At 27.6% G+C, this 14,221-nt stretch overlaps 1 long non-coding RNA gene across 4 annotated transcripts; it reads right to left on the bottom strand.

The window, feature by feature from the left end:
* Positions 1 to 1,703: 1,703 nt before the first annotated feature.
* Positions 1,704 to 13,674, bottom strand: LOC126689701 (uncharacterized). 4 transcript variants are annotated; one of them, XR_007644588.1, is made up of 2 exons: positions 13,543 to 13,674; positions 1,704 to 1,891 (listed from the first exon to the last, which is right to left on the bottom strand). It is a non-coding gene; the product is annotated as an uncharacterized LOC126689701 (long non-coding RNA). The 4 variants fall into 4 exon arrangements; XR_007644586.1 differs by lacking the exon at positions 13,543 to 13,674 and adding an exon at positions 11,526 to 11,714; XR_007644587.1 differs by lacking the exon at positions 1,704 to 1,891 and adding an exon at positions 4,437 to 4,624.
* Positions 13,675 to 14,221: the final 547 nt, after the last annotated feature.

Raw genomic sequence — 14,221 nt, 5'->3', positions numbered from 1 at the left:
CCAGAAAAAGTGGTACATTGCTATATAGTTCAGAAACAGTGTTTCTAGGCAAATTATTTCCAAAATTGATGGTATTGGGCCATTTTTGCCTGATTGAGTCTATACACATTTAACTCAATTAGTTATTGGGTGGGTCATTCTCAAAAAAAAAAAAAAAAAAGTTATCGGGTGGGTTTGGGCCTTATTTCACTTGATGGGTTTGGGAGGCTTTTATCACTCTACCCAACGCCAATGTGCCCTGGCCTCCAACAAGTCCCTAGACTAGCACTTGACCCAAAGGATGTTTGGTCCAAATCTACTCCCCATATGGTAATTCATCATCCTGTCAATCATTGTACATTGAATGTGGCATATCCTAAGCAAGAATGCTTTGAAAAAGGATTGGCTAAAAATCTTGAAGGATAATTCCTTTTTTTGGTCAGTAACGCTTAAAGCTTGATAGCTGAGCTCCCTAATATTAATAGGAGTGCGTAAGAACATTCGGTGCACCCATCATTTCGCTTTCACCCATTTTGCATTAATAGGAGCCCATCCCTTCAACCAAACCTGAGAGTATGACATGTTAGGTTCCCACACTTTATAAGGAACTGATCGCTAATATATTCCTACTAAAAAGTAAAAACAAAACCTATAAATACCTTCCAGAATCTCAATACTCTGCAGTCCATCTCCAAAGTTCTTTCTACTGAATAAACCTTTTAGGTGCGTCCGATTAACCCATATATATTGTTCTAAAACCTAGATAGTAGACCGTTCTATTCTTGTAGGTTCAAATTCAGTGAATTTCAATTCATATACCATATGGCTCGGTTAGAATCTTTGGTGTGGTTCTTTTAAAAAACTCACCCCTACAATTAAAACGAAAAAGAAAATTTTGATTAGGGTGTTTACTCAATGAGGGTGTGGTATCACTTAAATTCTTCACCAAATATTTCAATTTAGTCAAATTCTAAGGAGATATGTTGAAAGTTTTTAAAAGTTAAGATATATAATGTAATTTTGCATCTTATACGGTTATACCGTGTTGTGCATTTTATTTTAATAATATATATACTAGCCTCTGAGCACGCGCTCATGCGCGTGCTCAGAGGCTCTTCTATTTTTTGGGTAAGGATTAAATTAGAGCATTTATTATAATTTGGAATTATTATATTTTTCAATCACAAAAAAAAAAACCTAGGAGTGTGATGAGTGTCATGTGTGGAGAAATAATTTTCCAATCACACCCCTAGATTTTTTTGTGATGAAAAAATATTGTGATTGGAAAATGATTTTTCCACACATGACACTCATCACACTCCTAAGTTTTTTTTTTTTGTGCTTGAAAAATATAATAATTCCAAATTATAATAAATGCTCTAATTTAATCCTTACCCAAAAAATAGAAGAGCCTCTGAGCACGCGCGTGAGCGCGTGCTCAGAGGCTAGTTATTATTATGAAAATGCGCAAGTTTAATTAAAGCATAAGTTTAACTGATAGGTTCGAGTAGAGAGTATTGTCAGATATTTACAGACTACTTATTAATTGTTGATGTGGGTTTTTTTTTTTTTTTTTTCAAATTTTATGTATGACAGTTATCATTTTTTGTCTATTCGTAAAATGTAGTATTTTTAATCCTAAAATTTAGTCATTTACTACACATCCATAACATAAGTAAATAAAAGGTTAATTTGAAAATTTTATGGCAAAAGATACACGTTAATTGTATACAAAAGAAATATAGTTTCTATTACAAAAGAAATTTTTTTACAACAGTTTCTTAGATAACAACCACTTTATGTGAGGTTTAATACATATAATAATTCTTGTAAAGTCTCTCACCCGAACTTATCTAATATTCCATTCCAATGACTCCTCAATGCAATCCAAAAAGTTTGTGCGTACGTGAACCTGAGAGAGATAAAAGAATTAGGGTTAAACCAAGTATTTTTTTTTTTTTTTAAACTTTAATTAACCAACCAACGTTTGAAGGTATATGTTGTTAAAGATAATAGCTTAAGTTTGTTAGAGTTTGTGTTTGAAATATTTGAATTCAAATAGAAATAGAAAATTCTTCTCCCAAAAAAAAAAAAAAAAAGAATAAAGCAAACATTTGAATAAAATAGTAGTTATCCGAAAATGTTGGTAGTGATAATCATCAATACCACGTATGAGTCAATAATGTTAAACGTTTTTTTTTTTTTTTATGGTTATAATTGTTTTTAACAAAAAATTATCTACCACGTTTTTATTTTGAAAAAAAAAAAAGCCACCTTTGTAAAAGAAAAAAAAAAAAAAAAAATCTGGCCGACCCTTTTTTTTTCTATTTGTATATTATCATTGATTCATTATCATGGCTATGTAGAATGTGTATCGTTCAATACATGGAGGGGCAGTGGCATCTATTGCAGAGATAGTGTCAATTGCTTGTGCTAGAACTGTGGTGGCTGAGGGTAAGGAACTCTTTCTTGGGGAACTGGCCATGTCATATCTCTCCGGTGCTCAAACTAATGTAAGTTTTTCTTCCTTGAAAAAAAAAATCCCACTTTTGTAAAAAAAAAAAAAAAAAAAAAAAAAAAAAAAAAAAAAAAAAACTCTGGCCGACCCTTTTTTTTCCAAATTAAAAAAAAAAAAAAAAAAAAAAAAGAACCTTAACACGTTTGAATTCCACTTCCACATTTTACTCCTAACAAATTGTTTGCATTCCACTCTCCCATATTTTACTCCTAAGAAACTGCTTTACTATCAAATTTAAAATTTTCAACTTCTCTTTAATAACATGCACGTTGGATAATTTAGATATATCTAGAAGAAGAAGAAGATGAAAAGGAAGGAGGATATAACATGAAACTTAAATAAAATAAAATAAAAACTGGATAAGCAAAAGAAGTTAAAGAGAAGTTAAAATTTTTAAATTTGATAGTAAAGCAGTTTCTTAGGAGTAAAACATGGGAGAGTGGAATTCAAACAATTTGTTAGGAGTAAAATGTGGGAGTGGAATTCAAACGTGTTAAGGGTTTTTTTTTTTTTTTTTTTTTTTTAATTTTAAAATAAAAAGGGTCGGCCATAGTTTTTTTCTTTTACAAAACGTAGGATTTTTTTTTTTTTTTTTATACAACGTGGCTTTTTTTTGTTTTTAGTCACCACCAACATTTCAAAATTAAATTAAAAAAAAAAAAGAAAAAAAAAAAGTAAAGCAGTTTCTTAGGAGTAAAACATGGGAGAGTGGAATTCAAACAATTTGTTAGGAGTAAAATGTGGGAGTGGAATTCAAACGTGTTAAGGGTTTTTTTTTTTTTTTTTTTGAATTTGAAAAGAAAAAGGGTCAGCCATAGTTTTTTTTTTTTACAAAACGTAGGATTTTTTTTTTTTTTATACAACGTGACTTTTTTTTTTTTTTTTACAAAACGTAGGATTTTTTTTTTTTTTTTTATACAACGTGGCTTTTTTTTGTTTTTAGTCACCACCAACATTTCAAAATTAAATTTAAAAAAAAAAAAAAAGTAAAGCAGTTTCTTAGGAGTAAAACATGGGAGAGTGGAATTCAAACAATTTGTTAGGAGTAAAATGTGGGAGTGGAATTCAAACGTATTAAGGGTTTTTTTTTTTTTTTTTTGAATTTGAAAAGAAAAAGGGTCGGCCATAGCTTTTTTTTTTACAAAACGTAGGATTTTTTTTTTTTTTTATACAACGTGGCTTTTTTTTGTTTTTAGTCACCACCAACATTTCAAAATTAAATTAAAAAAAAAGAGTTAACGTGATACATATATATATAAAAAAAAAAAAAAAAAGTAGAACTCAAATTTAGTGCAAATGCAGTTAGAAATAGATAATTGTGGTTAACCTTTTGATAAAATGAAAAACCTTTTTTTTTTTTTAAAGAAATAATAAAATTAAAAACCTAATAAGAGAGTGATGGACATTGTTGACCTTATTTTTTTAAAAAAAAACTCACTATCTATTCATGAGGTGATCATGGTTATAATTTCTTAAAATGTGAATCTAGGGGTGTGATTGGAAAATTATTTTTCCACACATGACACTCATCACACTCCTAAGTTTTTTTTTTTGTGCTTGAAAAATATAATAATTCCAAATTATAATAAATGCTCTAATTTAATCCTTACCCAAAAAATAGAAGAGCCTCTGAGCACGTGCGTGAGCGCGTGCTCAGAGGCTAGTTATTATTATGAAAATGCGCAAGTTTAATTAAAGCATAAGTTTAACTGATAGGTTCGAGTAGAGAGTATTGTCAGATATTTACAGACTACTTATTAATTTTTGATGTGGGTTTTTTTTTTTTTTTTTTCAAATTTTATGTATGACAGTTATCATTTTTTGTCTATTCGTAAAATGTAGTATTTTTAATCCTAAAATTTAGTCATTTACTACACATCCATAACATAAGTAAATAAAAGGTTAATTTGAAAATTTTATGGCAAAAGATACACGTTAATTGTATACAAAAGAAATATAGTTTCTATTACAAAAGAAATTTTTTTACAACAGTTTCTTAGATAACAACCACTTTATGTGAGGTTTAATACATATAATAATTCTTGTAAAGTCTCTCACCCGAACTTATCTAATATTCCATTCCAATGACTCCTCAATGCAATCCAAAAAGTTTGTGCGTACGTGAACCTGAGAGAGATAAAAGAATTAGGGTTAAACCAAGTATTTTTTTTTTTTTTAAACTTTAATTAACCAACCAACGTTTGAAGGTATATGTTGTTAAAGATAATAGCTTAAGTTTGTTAGAGTTTGTGTTTGAAATATTTGAATTCAAATAGAAATAGAAAATTCTTCTCCCAAAAAAAAAAAAAAAAAAGAATAAAGCAAACATTTGAATAAAATAGTAGTTATCCGAAAATGTTGGTAGTGATAATCATCAATACCACGTATGAGTCAATAATGTTAAACGTTTTTTTTTTTTTTTTTTATGGTTATAATTGTTTTTAACAAAAAATTATCTATCACGTTTTTATTTTGAAAAAAAAAAAAAGCCACTTTTGTAAAAGAAAAAAAAAAAAAAAAAAAACCCTGGCCGACCTTTTTTTTTTCTATTTGTATATTATCATTGATTCATTATCATGGCTATGTAGAATGTGTATCGTTCAGTACATGGAGGGGCAGTGGCATCTATTGCAGAGATAGTGTCAATTGCTTGTGCTAGAACTGTGGTGGCTGAGGGTAAGGAACTCTTTCTTGGGGAACTGGCCATGTCATATCTCTCCGGTGCTCAAACTAATGTAAGTTTTTCTTCCTTGAAAAAAAAAATCCCACTTTTGTAAAAAAAAAAAAAAAAAAAAAAAAAAAACTCTGGCCGACCCTTTTTTTTCCAAATTAAAAAAAAAAAAAAAAAAAAAAAGAACCTTAACACGTTTGAATTCCACTCCCACATTTTACTCCTAACAAATTGTTTGCATTCCACTCTCCCATATTTTACTCCTAAGAAACTGCTTTACTATCAAATTTAAAATTTTCAACTTCTCTTTAATAACATGCACGTTGGATAATTTAGATATATCTAGAAGAAGAAGAAGATGAAAAGGAAGGAGGATATAACATGAAACTTAAATAAAATAAAATAAAAACTGGATAAGCAAAAGAAGTTAAAGAGAAGTTAAAATTTTTAAATTTGATAGTAAAGCAGTTTCTTAGGAGTAAAACATGGGAGAGTGGAATTCAAACAATTTGTTAGGAGTAAAATGTGGGAGTGGAATTCAAACGTGTTAAGGGTTTTTTTTTTTTTTTTTTTTTTTGAATTTGAAAAGAAAAAGGGTCGGCCATAGTTTTTTTCTTTTACAAAACGTAGGATTTTTTTTTTTTTTTTTTATACAACGTGGCTTTTTTTTGTTTTTAGTCACCACCAACATTTCAAAATTAAATTAAAAAAAAAAAAAAAAAAAGTAAAGCAGTTTCTTAGGAGTAAAACATGGGAGAGTGGAATTCAAACAATTTGTTAGGAGTAAAATGTAGGAGTGGAATTCAAACGTGTTAAGGGTTTTTTTTTTTTTTTTTTTAATTTGAAAAGAAAAAGGGTCAGCCATAGTTTTTTTTTTTTACAAAACGTAGGATTTTTTTTTTTTTATACAACGTGACTTTTTTTTTTTTTTTATACAACGTGGCTTTTTTTTGTTTTTAGTCACCACCAACATTTCAAAATTAAATTAAAAAAAAAAAAAAAAAAAAAAAAAGTAAAGCAGTTTCTTAGGAGTAAAACATGGGAGAGTGGAATTCAAACAATTTGTTAGGAGTAAAATGTGGGAGTGGAATTCAAACGTGTTAAGGGTTTTTTTTTTTTTTTTTGAATTTGAAAAGAAAAAGGGTCAGCCATAGTTTTTTTTTTTTACAAAACGTAGGATTTTTTTTTTTTTTATACAACGTGACTTTTTTTTTTTTTTTACAAAACGTAGGATTTTTTTTTTTTTTTATACAACGTGGCTTTTTTTTGTTTTTAGTCACCACCAACATTTCAAAATTAAATTTAAAAAAAAAAAAAGTAAAGCAGTTTCTTAGGAGTAAAACATGGGAGAGTGGAATTCAAACAATTTGTTAGGAGTAAAATGTGGGAGTGTAATTCAAACGTATTAAGGGTTTTTTTTTTTTTTTTGAATTTGAAAAGAAAAAGGGTCGGCCATAGCTTTTTTTTTTTACAAAACGTAGGATTTTTTTTTTTTTTATACAACGTGGCTTTTTTTTGTTTTTAGTCACCACCAACATTTCAAAATTAAATTTAAAAAAAAAAAAAAAAAAAAGAGTTAACGTGATACATATATATATAAAAAAAAAAAAAAGTAGAACTCAAATTTTGTGCAAATGCAGTTAGAAATAGATAATTGTGGTTAACCTTTTGATAAAATGAAAAACCTTTTTTTTTTTTTTTTTAAAGAAATAATAAAATTAAAAACCTAATAAGAGAGTGATGGACATTGTTGACCTTACTTTTTTTAAAAAAAACTCACTATCTATTCATGAGGTGATCATGGTTATAATTTCTTAAAATGTGAATCTAGGGGTGTGATTGGAAAATTATTTTTCCACACATGACACTCATCACACTCCTAAGTTTTTTTTTTTGTGCTTGAAAAATATAATAATTCCAAATTATAATAAATGCTCTAATTTAATCCTTACCCAAAAAATAGAAGAGCCTCTGAGCACGCGCGTGAGCGCGTGCTCAGAGGCTAGTTATTATTATGAAAATGCGCAAGTTTAATTAAAGCATAAGTTTAACTGATAGGTTCGAGTAGAGAGTATTGTCAGATATTTACAGACTACTTATTAATTGTTGATGTGGGTTTTTTTTTTTTTTTTTTCAAATTTTATGTATGACAGTTATCATTTTTTGTCTATTCGTAAAATGTAGTATTTTTAATCCTAAAATTTAGTCATTTACTACACATCCATAACATAAGTAAATAAAAGGTTAATTTGAAAATTTTATGGCGAAAGATACACGTTAATTGTATACAAAAGAAATATAGTTTCTATTACAAAAGAAATTTTTTTACAACAGTTTCTTAGATAACAACCACTTTATGTGAGGTTTAATACATATAATAATTCTTGTAAAGTCTCTCACCCGAACTTATCTAATATTCTATTCCAATGACTCCTCAATGCAATCCAAAAAGTTTGTGCGTACGTGAACCTGAGAGAGATAAAAGAATTAGGGTTAAACCAAGTATTTTTTTTTTTTTTTAAACTTTAATTAACCAACCAACGTTTGAAGGTATATGTTGTTAAAGATAATAGCTTAAGTTTGTTAGAGTTTGTGTTTGAAATATTTGAATTCAAATAGAAATAGAAAATTCTTCTCCCAAAAAAAAAAAAAAAAAAAGAATAAAGCAAACATTTGAATAAAATAGTAGTTATCCGAAAATGTTGGTAGTGATAATCATCAATACCACGTATGAGTCAATAATGTTAAACGTTTTTTTTTTTTATGGTTATAATTGTTTTTAACAAGAAATTATCTACCACGTTTTTATTTTGAAAAAAAAAAAAAGCCACTTTTGTAAAAGAAAAAGAAAAAAAAAAAACTCTGGCCGACCCTTTTTTTTTCTATTTGTATATTATCATTGATTCATTATCATGGCTATGTAGAATGTGTATCGTTCAGTACATGGAGGGGCAGTGGCATCTATTGCAGAGATAGTGTCAATTGCTTGTGCTAGAACTGTGGTGGCTGAGGGTAAGGAACTCTTTCTTGGGGAACTGGCCATGTCATATCTCTCCGGTGCTCAAACTAATGTAAGTTTTTCTTCCTTGAAAAAAAAATCCCACTTTTGTAAAAAAAAAAAAAAAAAAAAAAAAAAAAAAAAAACACTGGCCGACCCTTTTTTTTCCAAATTAAAAAAAAAAAAAAAAAAGAATCTTAACACGTTTGAATTCCACTCCCACATTTTACTCCTAACAAATTGTTTGCATTCCACTCTCCCATATTTTACTCCTAAGAAACTGCTTTACTATCAAATTTAAAATTTTCAACTTCTCTTTAATAACATGCACGTTGGATAATTTAGATATATCTAGAAGAAGAAGAAGATGAAAAGGAAGGAGGATATAACATGAAACTTAAATAAAATAAAATAAAAACTGGATAAGCAAAAGAAGTTAAAGAGAAGTTAAAATTTTTAAATTTGATAGTAAAGCAGTTTCTTAGGAGTAAAACATGGGAGAGTGGAATTCAAACAATTTGTTAGGAGTAAAATGTGGGAGTGGAATTCAAACGTGTCAAGGGTTTTTTTTTTTTTTTTTTTTTTTTGAATTTGAAAAGAAAAAGGGTCGGCCATAGTTTTTTTTTTTTACAAAACGTAGGATTTTTTTTTTTTTATACAACGTGGCTTTTTTTTGTTTTTAGTCACCACCAACATTTCAAAATTAAATTAAAAAAAAAAAGAAAAAAAAAAAAGTAAAGCAGTTTCTTAGGAGTAAAACATGGGAGAGTGGAATTCAAACAATTTGTTAGGAGTAAAATGTAGGAGTGGAATTCAAACGTGTTAATGGTTTTTTTTTTTTTTTTTGAATTTGAAAAGAAAAAGGGTCGGCCATAGTTTTTTTTTTTTACAAAACGTAGGATTTTTTTTTTTTTTTTATACAACGTGGCTTTTTTTTTTTTTTTACAAAACGTAGGATTTTTTTTTTTTTTTTATACAACGTGGCTTTTTTTTGTTTTTAGTCACCACCAACATTTCAAAATTAAATTTTAAAAAAAAAGAAAAAGAAAGAGTTAACGTGATACATATATATAAAAAAAACAAAGAAAAAAAAGTAGAACTCAAATTTAGTGCAAATGCAGTTAGAAATAGATAATTGTGGTTAACCTTTTGATAAAATGAAAAACTTTTTTTTTTTTTTAAAGAAATAATAAAATTAAAAACCTAATAAGAGAGTGATGGACATTGTTGGCCTTATTTTTTTTAAAAAAAACTCACTATCTATTCATGAGGTGATCATGGTTATAATTTCTTAAAATATAAACAAAGGCTATTAAAAGAGGTAAGGGAAGTCATACTGTTTAACTGTTGGAGAATGATTTTGAATACTTCTTTTGTAGTATAAGACAACCCTGTCTTTGGATCACAATACCTACAACATGAAATGACAATTCATTAAGAAGTACAATGGTTGAGTATATGAAGGAACCATTTATTTCAAAATTACATTTTAAAATAAAGAAGAAGGGAAAAAAAAAAAAAAAAAAGAGTTAACGTGATACATATAAGGAAAAAAAAAAAAGGAGAATTTAAAGAAAGTGAATCATAAACAAAAGAAAATAAAACAAAGAGGAACTTGCAAAAGATAGAACCTGAAAATTTGTTGAAGCCTCTGACAGTAAATATCTTTAATATGAAGAAAAAGAGAAGATGATGTAGAGCTAAACTAAATGTCTTTAATTTGAAGAAGAATGAGAGAGAGAAAGTGAGATAGAAACTGTAAAGCGTACGTGAGTTTGTGGTTTTAAAATGTAGGAGTTTTAATTTACATATCTATCCCCGGTAGTTGAAAACTTGTAAGTGGGTATAATGAGGGTATCTTAGGCATGAAAAATGTGGAATCCAAACAGGGGAAGCCCCTTAAATAGTAGTATAGATAAAATAAAAACTGGATAAGCAAAAGAAGTTAAAGAGAAGTTAAAATTTTTAAATTTGATAGTAAAGCAGTTTCTTAGGAGTAAAACATGGGAGAGTGGAATTCAAACAATTTGTTAGGAGTAAAATGTGTGAGTGGAATTCAAACGTGTTAAGGGTTTTTTTTTTTTTTTTTTTTGAATTTGAAAAGAAAAAGGGTCGGCCATAGTTTTTTTTATTTACAAAACGTAGGACTTTTTTTTTTTTTTTTTTTATACAACGTGGCTTTTTTTTTGTTTTTAGTCACCACCAACATTTCAAAATTAAATTTAAAAAAAAAAGTAAAGCAGTTTCTTAGGAGTAAAACATGGGAGAGTGGAATTCAAACAATTTGTTAGGAGTAAAATGTGAGAGTGGAATTCAAACGTGTTAAGGGTTTTTTTTTTTTTTTTTTTTTGAATTTGAAAAGAAAAAGGGTCGGCCATAGTTTTTTTTATTTACAAAACGTAGGACTTTTTTTTTTTTTTTTTTATACAACGTGGCTTTTTTTTTGTTTTTAGTCACCACCAACATTTCAAAATTTAATTTAAAAAAAAAAGTAAAGCAGTTTCTTAGGAGTAAAACATGGGAGAGTGGAATTCAAACAATTTGTTAGGAGTAAAATGTGGGAGTGGAATTCAAACGTGTTAAGGGTTTTTTTTTTTTTTTTTTTTGAATTTGAAAAGAAAAAGGGTTGGCCATAGTTTTTTTTTTTTACAAAACGTAGGATTTTTTTTTTTTTTATACAACGTGGCTTTTTTTTTTTTTTAACAAAACGTAGGATTTTTTTTTTTTTATACAACGTGGCTTTTTTTTTGTTTTTAGTCACCACCAACATTTCAAAATTAAATTTAAAAAAGAAAAAAGAAAAAAAAAAGTAAAGCAATTTCTTAGGAGTAAAACATGGGAGAGTGGAATTCAAACAATTTGTTAGGAGTAAAATGTGGGAGTGGAATTCAAACGTGTTAAGGGTTTTTTTTTTTTTTTTTTGAATTTGAAAAGAAAAAGGGTCAGCCATAGCTTTTTTTTTTACGAAACGTAGGATTTTTTTTTTTTTTTATACAACGTGGCTTTTTTTTGTTTTTAGTCACCACCAACATTTCAAAATTAAATTTTAAAAAAAAAGAAAAAGAAAGAGTTAACGTGATACATATATATATAAAAAAAAAAAAAAAAAAAGTAGAACTCAAATTTAGTGCAAATGCAGTTAGAAATAGATAATTGTGGTTAACCTTTTGATAAAATGAAAAACCTTTTTTTTTTTTTTTTAAAGAAATAATAAAATTAAAAACCTAATAAGAGAGTGATGGACATTGTTGACCTTATTTTTTTTAAAAAAAAACTCACTATCTATTCATGAGGTGATCATGGTTATAATTTCTTAAAATGTAAACAAAGGCTATTAAAAGAGGTAAGGGAAGTCATACTGTTTAACTGTTGGAGAATGATTTTGAATACTTCTTTTGTAGCATAAGACAACCCTGTCTTTGGATCACAATACCTACAACATGAAATGACAATTCATTAAGAAGTACAATGGTGGAGTATATGAAGGAACCATTTATTTCAAAATTACATTTTAAAATAAAGAAGAAGGGGAAAAAAAAAAAAAAGAGTTAACGTGATACATATAAGAAAAAAAAAAAGTAGAACTTAAAGAAAGTGAATCATAAACAAAAGAAAATAAAACAAAGAGGAACTTGCAAAAGATAGAACCTGAAAATTTGTTGAAGCTTCTGACAGTAAATATCTTTAATATGAAGAAAAAGAGAAGATGATATAGAGCTAAACTAAATGTCTTTAATTTGAAGAAGAATGAGAGAGAGAAAGTGAGATAGAAACTGTAAAGCGTACGTGAGTTTGTGGTTTTAAAATGTAGGAGTTTTAATTTACATATCTATCCCCGGTAGTTGAAAACTTGTAAGTGGGTATAATGAGGGTATCTTAGGCATGAAAAATGTGGAATCCAAACAGGGGAAGCCCCTTAAATAGTAGTATAGATAAAATAAAAACTGGATAAGCAAAAGAAGTTAAAGAGAAGTTAAAATTTTTAAATTTGATAGTAAAGCAGTTTCTTAGGAGTAAAACATGGGAGAGTGGAATTCAAACAATTTGTTAGGAGTAAAATGTGAGAGTGGAATTCAAACGTGTTAAGGGTTTTTTTTTTTTTTTTTTTTGAATTTGAAAAGAAAAAGGGTCGGCCATAGTTTTTTTTATTTACAAAACGTAGGACTTTTTTTTTTTTTTTTTTATACAACGTGGCTTTTTTTTTGTTTTTAGTCACCACCAACATTTCAAAATTAAATTTAAAAAAAAAAGTAAAGCAGTTTCTTAGGAGTAAAACATGGGAGAGTGGAATTCAAACAATTTGTTAGGAGTAAAATGTGAGAGTGGAATTCAAACGTGTTAAGGGTTTTTTTTTTTTTTTTTTTGAATTTGAAAAGAAAAAGGGTCGGCCATAGTTTTTTTTATTTACAAAACGTAGGACTTTTTTTTTTTTTTTTTTATACAACGTGGCTTTTTTTTTGTTTTTAGTCACCACCAACATTTCAAAATTTAATTTAAAAAAAAAAGTAAAGCAGTTTCTTAGGAGTAAAACATGGGAGAGTGGAATTCAAACAATTTGTTAGGAGTAAAATGTGGGAGTGGAATTCAAACGTGTTAAGGGTTTTTTTTTTTTTTTTTTTGAATTTGAAAAGAAAAAGGGTTGGCCATAGTTTTTTTTTTTTACAAAACGTAGGATTTTTTTTTTTTTTATACAACGTGGCTTTTTTTTTTTTTTTAACAAAACGTAGGATTTTTTTTTTTTTTATACAACGTGGCTTTTTTTTTGTTTTTAGTCACCACCAACATTTCAAAATTAAATTTAAAAAAGAAAAAAGAAAAAAAAAAGTAAAGCAATTTCTTAGGAGTAAAACATGGGAGAGTGGAATTCAAACAATTTGTTAGGAGTAAAATGTGGGAGTGGAATTCAAACGTGTTAAGGGTTTTTTTTTTTTTTTTTTGAATTTGAAAAGAAAAAGGGTCAGCCATAGCTTTTTTTTTTACAAAACGTAGGATTTTTTTTTTTTTTTATACAACGTGGCTTTTTTTTGTTTTTAGTCACCACCAACATTTCAAAATTAAATTTTAAAAAAAAAGAAAAAGAAAGAGTTAACGTGATACATATATATATAAAAAAAAAAAAAAAAAAAAAAAGTAGAACTCAAATTTAGTGCAAATGCAGTTAGAAATAGATAATTGTGGTTAACCTTTTGATAAAATGAAAAACCTTTTTTTTTTTTTTTAAAGAAATAATAAAATTAAAAACCTAATAAGAGAGTGATGGACATTGTTGACCTTATTTTTTTAAAAAAAAACTCACTATCTATTCATGAGGTGATCATGGTTATAATTTCTTAAAATGTAAACAAAGGCTATTAAAAGAGGTAAGGGAAGTCATACTGTTTAACTGTTGGAGAATGATTTTGAATACTTCTTTTGTAGCATAAGACAACCCTGTCTTTGGATCACAATACCTACAACATGAAATGACAATTCATTAAGAAGTACAATGGTGGAGTATATGAAGGAACCATTTATTTCAAAATTACATTTTAAAATAAAGAAGAAGGGGAAAAAAAAAAAAAGAGTTAACGTGATACATATAAGAAAAAAAAAAAAGTAGAACTTAAAGAAAGTGAATCATAAACAAAAGAAAATAAAACAAAGAGGAACTTGCAAAAGATAGAACCTGAAAATTTGTTGAAGCTTCTGACAGTAAATATCTTTAATATGAAGAAAAAGAGAAGATGATATAGAGCTAAACTAAATGTCTTTAATTTGAAGAAGAATGAGAGAGAGAAAGTGAGATAGAAACTGTAAAGCGTACGTGAGTTTGTGGTTTTAAAATGTAGGAGTTTTAATTTACATATCTATCCCCGGTAGTTGAAAACTTGTAAGTGGGTATAATGAGGGTATCTTAGGCATGAAAAATGTGGAATCCAAACAGGGGAAGCCCCTTAAATAGTAGTATAGATATATTTTTTTTTTTATAAAAAGAAATCATATGCAAGGTCTCCAAAGAGTAGTTAGGAAAAATCCATTATGATTGTTGGGACATCCAATGGCAGTATCTAAAAGA

The sequence above is a fragment of the Quercus robur genome, chromosome 6 (assembly GCF_932294415.1).
Source record: "Quercus robur chromosome 6, dhQueRobu3.1, whole genome shotgun sequence".
Lineage (NCBI taxonomy): Eukaryota > Viridiplantae > Streptophyta > Magnoliopsida > Fagales > Fagaceae > Quercus > Quercus robur.
This window is presented reverse-complemented; position numbering and strand designations above follow the sequence as displayed.